Source organism: Rutilus rutilus (genome assembly GCF_951802725.1).
Source record: "Rutilus rutilus genome assembly, chromosome: 11".
NCBI lineage: Eukaryota > Metazoa > Chordata > Actinopteri > Cypriniformes > Leuciscidae > Rutilus > Rutilus rutilus.
The window spans coordinates 20,821,974-20,833,309 of record NC_140216.1 but is presented as its reverse complement, the minus strand read 5'-3'; positions in this window follow the sequence as shown (position 1 = coordinate 20,833,309).

The following is an 11,336-nucleotide window of genomic DNA, read 5'->3' as shown; positions in this document are numbered from 1 at the left end:
TTTGAAATACTATATTGCTTTTGTAAAATCAGGAGTCATTGAGTATGTATAGAAAAATGTTCATAGACTCTTTGGTCAGAAATAGGTTTAATAGGTCATATTGATACAATACAATACTGTTTTGCTATTGTAACATCAGAAGGAGTCAATTAATATGTATAGAGAAATCAAGATTTATAAACCCACCGCTCAGAAATGAGTTTAGTAGTCAATTATGGATCATTTTTTGGCTGAAGTACTATCTGAAAGCGTCTATGAGTATGTATAGAAAGATCAAGGACTCTTCCAGACAGAAATATGTTAATTTGTCAAATATGGATAATAACCTGGCTGATGAAAAATCAGAAGGAGATAGTAATTATGTATAGATAATTAATTGATCTAGGTCTCTTTGGCCAGATATATGTTCAATGGGTCAAATTTGGACTAACAATATGGTTGACTTAACATCAAAAGTAGTCGATGAGAATGCATATAAACATACCCTTTGATGACTCTTTGGCCAAAAACATGTTCTCTTGGTCAAATATGGACTACTGTATGTTGGATGAAAAATCAAAAATAGGAGAAGGAACAGTAAGTTAAACTTTGATGATTCTTTTGCCAGAAATATATTCAGTAGGTCAATAATGGACTTCTGTCTCAATGATGAAACATCAGAACAAGCCTATGATTATGTATAGAACGATCAAGATCGAGGACACTTTGGTTATAGAAATGTTCAATAGGTCAAATTTGAACTATACTGTATGGCTGATGAAACATCAGAAGAGCAATTAGTCTAGAAATTTAAAGTTCAAGGTCTCATGTCTAGAAATATGTTCAAAATATAAAATTTGAACTACTGTTCGAATACATCGGATAGCAGATCGGATAGAGGATACATTGGAAGCAGTCTACAAGTATGTTTAGAAAGTTCAAGATCGAGGACTCGAGGAAACATCGGAAGCTGTACAGAAAGGTCAGGGACTCTTTGACCAGAAATATGTTCAGTAGGTCAAATATGGACTTTTGTATGGCTAATGTATTATTAAGAGAAGTCAATAAGTAGAGAAGATTAATGTTGGGCATATGGCTGATTTAACATCAGAAGGAGTCTATAAGTTTATAATAGTAAAAAAACATTTCGAGGACTCTTTGGCCAAAAATGTGTTCAATCGGTCAACTATCGACTACTCCTTGCCTGATTTAACATCACGAGAAGTCAGTATGTACGTATAGTAAGTTAAGTTTCATGGTCTCTTGGCAGAAATATGTTTAGTAGGTCAAAAATGTACTTTTTTTTTATGGGTGATGTAACATCAGAAGGAGTCTATGTTTATATAGTTTAAAAACCTTTGAGGACCCTTTGACCAGAAATAAGTTCAATAGGTCAGAAATGGACTTCAAAATGGCTTATGAAGCATCAGAAGGAGTATGTTTATAATATACACAAAATAGGCCTACCTTTTGCCAAAAATATGTTCAATCAGTCAAATATGGACTACTGTCTGGCTTATATAACATCGCAAGAAGTCAGTCTTGTATGTTTAGTAAGTTAATGCTCAAGGACTCTTTATCCAGAAATGTGTTCAGTATGTCAAAAATGGACTTCTGTATGGCTGATGTAACATCAGAAAGATTCTACGAGAATGTATAGAAAGCTTAAGATCGATTACTCTTGGGTCAGAAATATGTGCAGCAGGTCAAACATGGACTACTGTATTGCTAATACAACATCACAAGAAGTCAGTCAGTATGAAGTCAGTAAGAACTCTTTGGACAGAAAATATGTTCTGTAGGTCAAAGAGGGACCTCTGTATGCCTGATTTGACACATAACATATGTGCTTTCGCATTGTACTGTATTCAACTAACTGATTCATTTTTTCTTTTAAGGGAAATTATTGCATGTAAATATATAAATATATGAGGACTCTTTTTCAGAGAGTTTTTTTTTTTACCTCTTGCGTACAATGCATAGAATAATGAAAAGATAACATAAGTGTTGCATTGCACAAACGATCTAAGAATTAGCGTTGAATAATAATGTGTTATTATTATATCTAACTATATCAGTTAGATCTTTTATGCAGTGGAATGTAACTGCAAAAATGGTATCTATTCAATGCACATCGGAATGAGATAGTTGCTGTATGTTTGCAATGCACTCATAGCTTATATGTTATTCTTCAATGCACAAAGTTTGATCGTGTGTGAAATGCAATACAACAGCACAAATTGTATTTCCTCAAAGCAAAACGAAATGAGTTTGGGAATGAGTTAGTTCTGGTGTGCAATGCAATGCAAGAAGTGCAAAGCCTATATGTTATTCTTCAGTGCACAACGTTAGATCGTTTGTGCAATGCAATGCAGCAACATATCTCTTTAATGAACATGGGAATGAGTTAGTTCTGGTGTGCAATGCAATGCAATGCAAGAAGTGCATAGCCTATATGTTACTATTCAATGCACAACGTTAGATCGTTTGTGAAATGCAATGCAACAAAACACACATGTTATCTCTTTAATGAACATTGGAATGAGTTAGTTCTGGTGTGCAATGCAATGCAAAAAGTACAACAACACACATATCTTCTCTTGAATGAACACGGGAATGATTTAGTTCTGGTGTGCAATGCAATGCAATGCGAGAAGTGCATAACCTATATGTTACTCTTCAGTGCACAACGTTAGTGCAATGCAATGCAATGCAACAACACACGGTATCTCTTTAATGAACATGGGAATGAGTTAGTTCTGGTGTGCAATGCAATGCAATGCAAAAAGGGCATAACCTATATGTTATTCTTCAGTGCACAACGTTAAATCGTTAGTGGAATGCAATGAAATGCAATGCAACAACACACATATCATCTCTTGAATGAACATGGGAATGATTTAGTTCTGGTGTGCAATGCAATGCAATGCAATGCAATGCGAGAAGTGCATAACCTATATGTTATTCTTCAGTGCACAACGTTAGATCGTTAGTGCAATGCAATGCAAAGCAATGCAATGCGAGAAGTGCATAACCTATATGTTACTCTTCAGTGCATAACGTTAGATTGTTAGTGCAATGCAATGCAATGCAATGAGAAATGTGCATAACCTATATGTTACTCTTCAGTGCACAACGTTAGATCGTTTGTGCAATGCAATGCAACAACATATATGTTATCTCTTTAATGAAAATGGGAATGTTTTAGTTCTGGTGTACAATGCAATGCAAGAAGTGCATAGCCTATGTTATTCTTCAGTGCACAACGTTAGATCGTGTGTGCAATGCAATGCAATGGCTTAATGAACATAGGAAAAGTTAGTTCTGGTGTGCAATGCAAGAAGTGCATAGCCTATGTTATTCTTCAGTGCACAACGTTAGATCGTTTGTGCAATGCAATGCAACAACACATATGTTATCTCTTTAATGAACATGGGAATGAGTTAGTTCTGGTGTGCAATGCAAGAAGTGCATAGCCTATGTTATTCTTCAATGCACAACGTTAGATCGTGCGTGCAATGCAATGCAACAACACACGTTATCTCTTTAATGAACATGGGAATGAGTTAGTTCTGGTGTGCAATGCAATGCAATGCAAAAAGTGCATGAGCTATATGTTATTCTTCAGTGCACAACGTTAGATTGTTAGTGCAATGCAATGCACTGCAATGCAATGCAACACACATAATGCAACACACATTAAAGAGATAACATATGTTATCTCTTTAATGAACATGGGAATGAGTTAGTTCTGGTGTGCAATGCAATGCAATGCGAAAAGTGCATAACTTATATGTTATTCTTCAATGCACAACGTTAGATCGTTAGTGCAATGCAATGCAATGCAACAACACACGTTATGTCTTTAATGAACATGGGAATGAGTTAGTTCTGGTGTGCAATGCAATGCAATGCAAAAGGGCATAACCTATATGTTATTCTTCAGTGCACAACGTTAGATCGTTAGTGGAATGCAATGCAACAACACATATATCATCTCTTGAATGAACATGGGAATGATTTAGTTCTGGTGTGCAATGCAATGCAATGCGAGAAGTGCATAACCTATATGTTACTCTTCAGTGCATAACGTTAGATTGTTAGTCCAATGCAATGCAATGCAATGCAATGCAACAATGAGTTAGTTCTGGTGTGCAATGCAATGCAAGAAGTGCATAGCCTATGTTATTCTTCAATGCACAACGTTAGATCGTGCGTGCAATGCAATGCAACGTTATCTCTTTAATGGGAAGGAGTTAGTTCTGGTATTCAATGCAATGCAAGAAGTGCATAGCCTATATGTTATTATTCAATGCACAACGTTAGATCGTTTGTGAAATGCAATGCAACAAAACACATGTTATCTCTTTAATGAACATGTTCTGGTGTGCAATGCAATGCAATGCAAAAAGTGCATAGCCTATAAGTTATTCTTCAGTGTACAACGTTAGATCGTTACTGCAATGCATTGCAATGCAATTAAATGCAACAACACACGTTATGTCTTTAATGAAAATGGGAATGTTTTAGTTATGGTGTACAATGCAATGCAAGAAGTGCATAGCCTATGTTATTCTTCAGTGCACAACGTTAGATCGTGTGTGCAATGCAATGCAATGGCAAAAACATATATTATCTCTTTAATGAACATAGGAAAAGTTAGTTCTGGTGTGCAATGCAATGCGAAATGTGCATAACCTATATGTTATTCTTCAGTGCACAACGTTAGATCGTTTGTGCAATGCAATGCAACAACACATATGTTATCTCTTTAATGAACATGGGAATGAGTTAGTTCTGGTGTGCAATGCAAGAAGTGCATAGCCTATGTTATTCTTCAATGCACAACGTTAGATCGTGCGTGCAATGCAATGCAACAACACACGTTATCTCTTTAATGAACATGGGAATGAGTTAGTTCTGGTGTGCAATGCAATGCAATGCAAAAAGTGCATAACCTATATGTTATTCTTCAGTGCACAACGTTAGATCGTTAGTGCAATGCAATGCAATGCAATGCACTCACACACATAAGTTATCTCTTTAATGAACATGGGAATGAGTTAGTTCTGGTGTGCAATGCAATGCGAAAAGTGCATAACATATGTTATTCTTCAATGCGCAACGTTAGATCGTAAGTGCAATGCAATGCAATGCAACAACACACGTTATGTCTTTAATGAACATGGGAATGAGTTAGTTCTGGTGTGCAATGCAATGCAAAAAGTGCATAACCTATATGTTATTCTTCAGTGCACAACGTTAGATTGTTAGTGCAATGCAATGCAACAACACACGTTATGTCTTTAATGAACATGGGAATGATTTAGTTATGGTGTGCAATGCAATGCAAAAATTGCATAACCTATATGTTATTCTTCAGTGCACAACTTTAGATCGTTAGAGCAATGCAATGCAATACAACAACACATATGTTATCTCTTTAATGAACATGGTAATGAGTTAGTTCTGCTGTTCAATGCAATGCAATGCGAAATGTGCATAACCTATAATTTATTCTTCAGTGCACAACGTTAGATCGTTTGTGCAATGCAATGCAACAACAACACATATGTTATCTCTTTAATGAACATGAATGATTTAGTTCTGGTGTACAATGCAATGCAATGCGAAAAGTGCATATTCTATAAGTTATTCTTCAGTGCACAACGTTAGATCGTTAGTGCAATGCCATGCAATGCCATGCAATGCAATGCAATGCAATGCAAAAACACACGTTATTTCTTTAATGAACATTGGAATGATTTAGTTCTAGTGTGCAATGCAATGCAAGAAGTGCATAGCCTATGTTATTCTTCAATGCACAACGTTAGATCGTTAGTGCAATGCAATGCAATGCAATGCAACAACACACGTTATTTCTTTATTGATCATTGGAATGATTTATTTCTGGTGTGCAATGCAATGCAAGAAGTGCATAGCCTATGTTATTCTTCAGTGCACAACGTTAGAGCGTTAGTGCAGTGCAATACAAATGCAATGCAATGCAACACACGTTATTTCTTTAATGAACATTGGAATGATTTAGTTCGGGTGTGCAATGCAATGCAAGTGCATAGCCTATGTTTTTCTTCAATGCACAACGTTAGATCGTTAGTGCAATGCAATGCAACAACACATGTTATCTCTTTAATGAACATGGGAATGAGTTAGTTCTGGTGTGCAATGCAATGCAATGCAATGCAAAAAGTGCATAACCTATATGTTATTCTTCAGTGCACAACGTTAGATCGTTAGTGCAATGCAATGCATTGAAATGCAATGCAATGCAACAACACACATATCATCTCTTTAATGAACATGGGAATTATTTTGTTCTGGTGTAAAGGGTATTATTTAGTTCTGGTACAAGAAGTGCATAGCCTATGTTATTCATCAGTGCACAACGTTAGATCGTTAGTGCAATGCAATGCAATGCAACAAAACACATGTTATCTCTTTAATGAACAGGGGAATGAGTTAGTTCTTGTGTGCAATGCAATGCAAAAAGTGCATAACCTATATGTTATTCTTCAGTGCACAACTTTAGATCGTTAGAGCAATGAAATGCAATACAACAACACATATGTTATCTCTTTAATGAACATGGTAATGAGTTAGTTCTGCTGTTCAATGCAATGCAATGCAATGCGAAATGTGCATAACCTATAATTTATTCTACAGTGCACAACGTTAGATCGTTTGTGCAATGCAATGCAACAACAACACATATGTTATCTCTTTAATGAACATGAATGATTTAGTTCTGGTGTACAATGCAATGCAATGCGAAAAGTGCATAATCTATAAGTTATTCTTCAGTGCACAACGTTAGATCGTTAGTGCAATGCAATGCAATGCAACAACACGTTATTTCTTTAATGAACATTGGAATTATTTAGTTGTGGTGTGCAATGCAATGCAAGAAGTGCATAGCCTATGTTATTCTTCAATGCACAACATTAGATCGTGCGTGCAATGCAATGCAATGCAACAATACATATGTTATCTCTTTAATGAACATGGGAATGAGTTAGTTCTGGTGTGCAATGCAATGCAATGCAAAAAGTGCATAACCTATTATGTTATTCTTCAGTGTACAACGTTAGATCGTTAGTGCAATGCAATGCAATGCATTGCAATACAATGCAATGCAATGCAATGCAATGCAACAACTCACATATCATCTCTTTAATGAACATGGGAATGATTTAGTTCTGGTGTGCAATGCAATGCAAGAAGTGCATAGCCTATGTTTTTCTTCAATGCACAACGTTAGATCGTGCGTGCAATGCAATGCAACAACAGACGTTACCTATTAATGAACATGGGAATGAGTTAGTTCTGGTGTGCAATGCAATGTAAAAAGTGCATATGCAATGCATATGCATATGCATATGCATATGCATGCAATGCATTGCAATACAATGCAATGCAATGCAATGCAATGCAATGCAATGCAACAACTCACATATCATCTCTTTAATGAACATGGGAATGATTTAGTTCTGGTGTGCAATGCAATGCAAGAAGTGCATAGCCTATGCTATTCTTCAGTGCACAACGTTAGAGCGTTAGTGCAGTGCAATACAAATGCAATGCAATGCAACACACGTTATTTCTTTAATGAACATTGGAATGATTTAGTTCTGGTGTGCAATGCAATGCAAGAAGTGCATAGCCTATGTTATTCTTCAATGCACAACGTTAGATCGTTAGTGCAATGCAATGCAATGCAATGCAATGCAACAACACACGTTATTTCTTTATTGATCATTGGAATGATTTAGTTCTGGTGTGCAATGCAATGCAAGAAGTGCATAGCCTATGTTATTCTTCAATGCACAACGTTAGATCGTTAGTGCAATGCAATGCAATGCAATGCAATGCAACAACACACGTTATTTCTTTATTGATCATTGGAGTGATTTAGTTGTGGTGTGCAATGCAATGCAAGAAGTGCATAGCCTATGTTTTTCTTCAATGCACAACGTTAGATCGTGCGTGCAATGCAATCCAACAACACACATGTTATCTCTTTAATGAACATGGGAATAAGTTAGTTCTGGTGTGCAATGCAATGCAATGCAAAAAGTGCATAACCTATAAGTTATTCTTGAGTGCACAATGTTAGATCGTTAGTGCAATGCAATGCAATGCAGTGCAATGCAACAACACACACATATCATCTCTTTAATGAACATGGGAATGATTTAGTTCTGTTGTGCAATGCAATGCGAAAAGTGCATAACCTATGTTATTCTTCAATGCACTATCGTTAGATCGTGTGTGCAATGCAATGCAATGCAATGCAACAACACATATGTTTTCTCTTTAATGAACATTGGAATGAGTTAGTTCTGGTATGCAATACAATGCAATGCGAAAAGTGCATAACTTATATGTTATTCTTCAGTGCACAACGTTAGATCATTAGTGCAATGCATTGCAATGCAATGCAATGCAACAACACACATATCCTCTCTTTAATGAATATGGGAATGATTTAGTTCTGGTGTGCAATGCAAGAAGTGCATAGCCGATGTTAATCTTCAGTGCACAATGTTAGATCGTTAGTGCAATGCAATGCAATGCAGTGCAATGCAATGCAACAACACACATATCCTCTCTTTAATGAATATGGGAATGATTTAGTTCTGGTGTGCAATGCAATGCAAGAAGTGCATAGCCTATGTTAATCTTCAGTGCACAATGTTAGATCGTTAGTGCAATGCAATGCAATGCAGTGCAATGCAACAACACACACATATCATCTCTTTAATGAACATGGGAATGATTTAGTTCTGTTGTGCAATGCAATGCGAAAAGTGCATAACCTATGTTATTCTTCAATGCACTATCGTTAGATCGTGTGTGCAATGCAATGCAATGCAACAACACATATGTTTTCTCTTTAATGAACATGGGAATGAGTTAGTTCTGGTATGCAATACAATGCAATGCGAAAAGTGCATAACTTATATGTTATTCTTCAGTGCACAACGTTAGATCATTAGTGCAATGCAATGCATTGCAATGCAATGCAATGCAACAACACACATATCCTCTCTTTAATGAACATGGGAATGATTTAGTTCTGGTGTGCAATGCAATGCAAGAAGTGCATAGCCTATGTTAATCTTCAGTGCACAACGTTAGATCGTTAGTGCAATGCAATGCAATGCAACAACACACGTTATCTCTTTAATGAACATGCGAATGATTTAGTTCGGGTGTGCAATGCAATGCAAGTGCATAGCCTATGTTTTTCTTCAATGCACAACGTTAGATCGTTAGTGCAATGCAATGCAATGCAATGCAACAACACACGTTATCTCTTTAATGAACATGGGAATGAGTTAGTTCTGGTGTGCAATGCAATGCAATGCAATGCAAAAAGTGCATAACCTACATGTTATTCTTCAGTGCACAACGTTAGATCGTTAGTGCAATGCAATGCATTGAAATGCAATGCAATGCAACAACACACATATCATCTCTTTAATGAACATGGGAATTATTTAGTTCTGGTGTAAAGGGTATTATTTAGTTCTGGTGCAAGAAGTGCATAGCCTATGTTAAACATCAGTGCACAACCTTAGATCGTTAGTGCAATGCAATGCAATGCAATGCAACACACGTTATTTCTTTAATGAACATTGGAATTATTTAGTTCTGGTGTGCAATGCAATGCAATGCAATGCAAAAAGTGCATAACCTACATGTTATTCTTCAATGCACAACGTTAGATCGTGTGTGCAATGCAATGCAACAACACATATGTTATCTCTTTAATGAACATGGGAATGAGTTAGTTCTGGTACGCAATACAATACAATGCGAAAAGTGCATAACTTATATGTTATTCTTCAGTGCACAACGTTAGATTGTTAGTTCAATGCAATGCAACAACACACGTTATGTCTTTAATGAACATGGGAATGATTTAGTTATGGTGTGCAATGCAATGCAAGAATTGCATAGCCTATGTTTTTCTTCAATGCACAACGTTAGATCGTGCGTGCAATGCAATGCAACAAAACACATGTTATCTCTTTAATGAACATGGGAATGAGTTAGTTCTTGTGTGCAATGCAATGCAAAAAGTGCATAACCTATATGTTATTCTTCAGTGCACAACGTTAGATCGTTAGAGCAATGCAATGCAATACAACAACACATATGTTATCTCTTTAATGAACATGGTAATGAGTTAGTTCTGCTGTTCAATGCAATGCAATGCAATGCAATGCGAAATGTGCATAACCTATAATTTATTCTTCAGTGCACAACGTTAGATCGTTTGTGCAATGCAATGCAACAACAACACATATGTTATCTCTTTAATGAACATGAATGATTTAGTTCTGGTGTACAATGCAATGCAATGCGAAAAGTGCATAATCTATAAGTTATTCTTCAGTGCACAACATTAGATCGTTAGTGCAATGCCATGCAATGCAATGCAATGCAAAAACACACGTTATTTCTTTAATGAACATTGGATTGATTTAGGTCTGGTGTGCAATGCAATGCAAGAAGTGCATAGCCTTTGTTATTCTTCAATGCACAACGTTAGATCGTTAGTGCAATGCAATGCAATGCAATGCAACAACACACGTTATTTCTTTATTGAACATTGGAATGATTTAGTTGTGGTGTGCAATGCAATGCAAGAAGTGCATAGCCTATGTTATTCTTCAATGCACAACGTTAGATTGTGCGTGCAATGCAATGCAACAACACACGTTATCTATTAATGAACATGGGAATGAGTTAGTTCTGGTGTGCAATCCAATGCAAAAAGTGCATAACCTATTATGTTATTCTTCAGTGTACAACGTTAGATCGTTAGTGCAATGCAATCCATTGCAATACAATGCAACAACTCACATATCATCTCTTTAATGAACATGGGAATGATTTAGTTCTGGTGTGCAATGCAATGCAAGAAGTGCATAGCCTATGTTTTTCTTCAATGCACAACGTTAGATCGTGCGTGCAATGCAATGCAACAACACACATGTTATCTCTTTAATGAACATGGAATGAGTTAGTTCTTGTGTGCAATGCAATGCAAAAAGTGCATAACCCATAAGTTATTCTTCAGTGCACAATGCAATACAACAACAACACATATGTTATCTCTTTAATTAACATGAATGATTCAGTTCTGGTGTTCAATGCAATGCAATGCGAAAAGTGCATAACCTATAAGTTATTCTTCAGTGCACAACGTTAGATCGTTAGAGCAATGCAATGCGATGCAATGCAATGCAATGCAATACAACAACACATATGTTATCTCTTTAATGAACATGGTAATGAGTTAGTTCTGGTGTGCAATGCAATGCAAT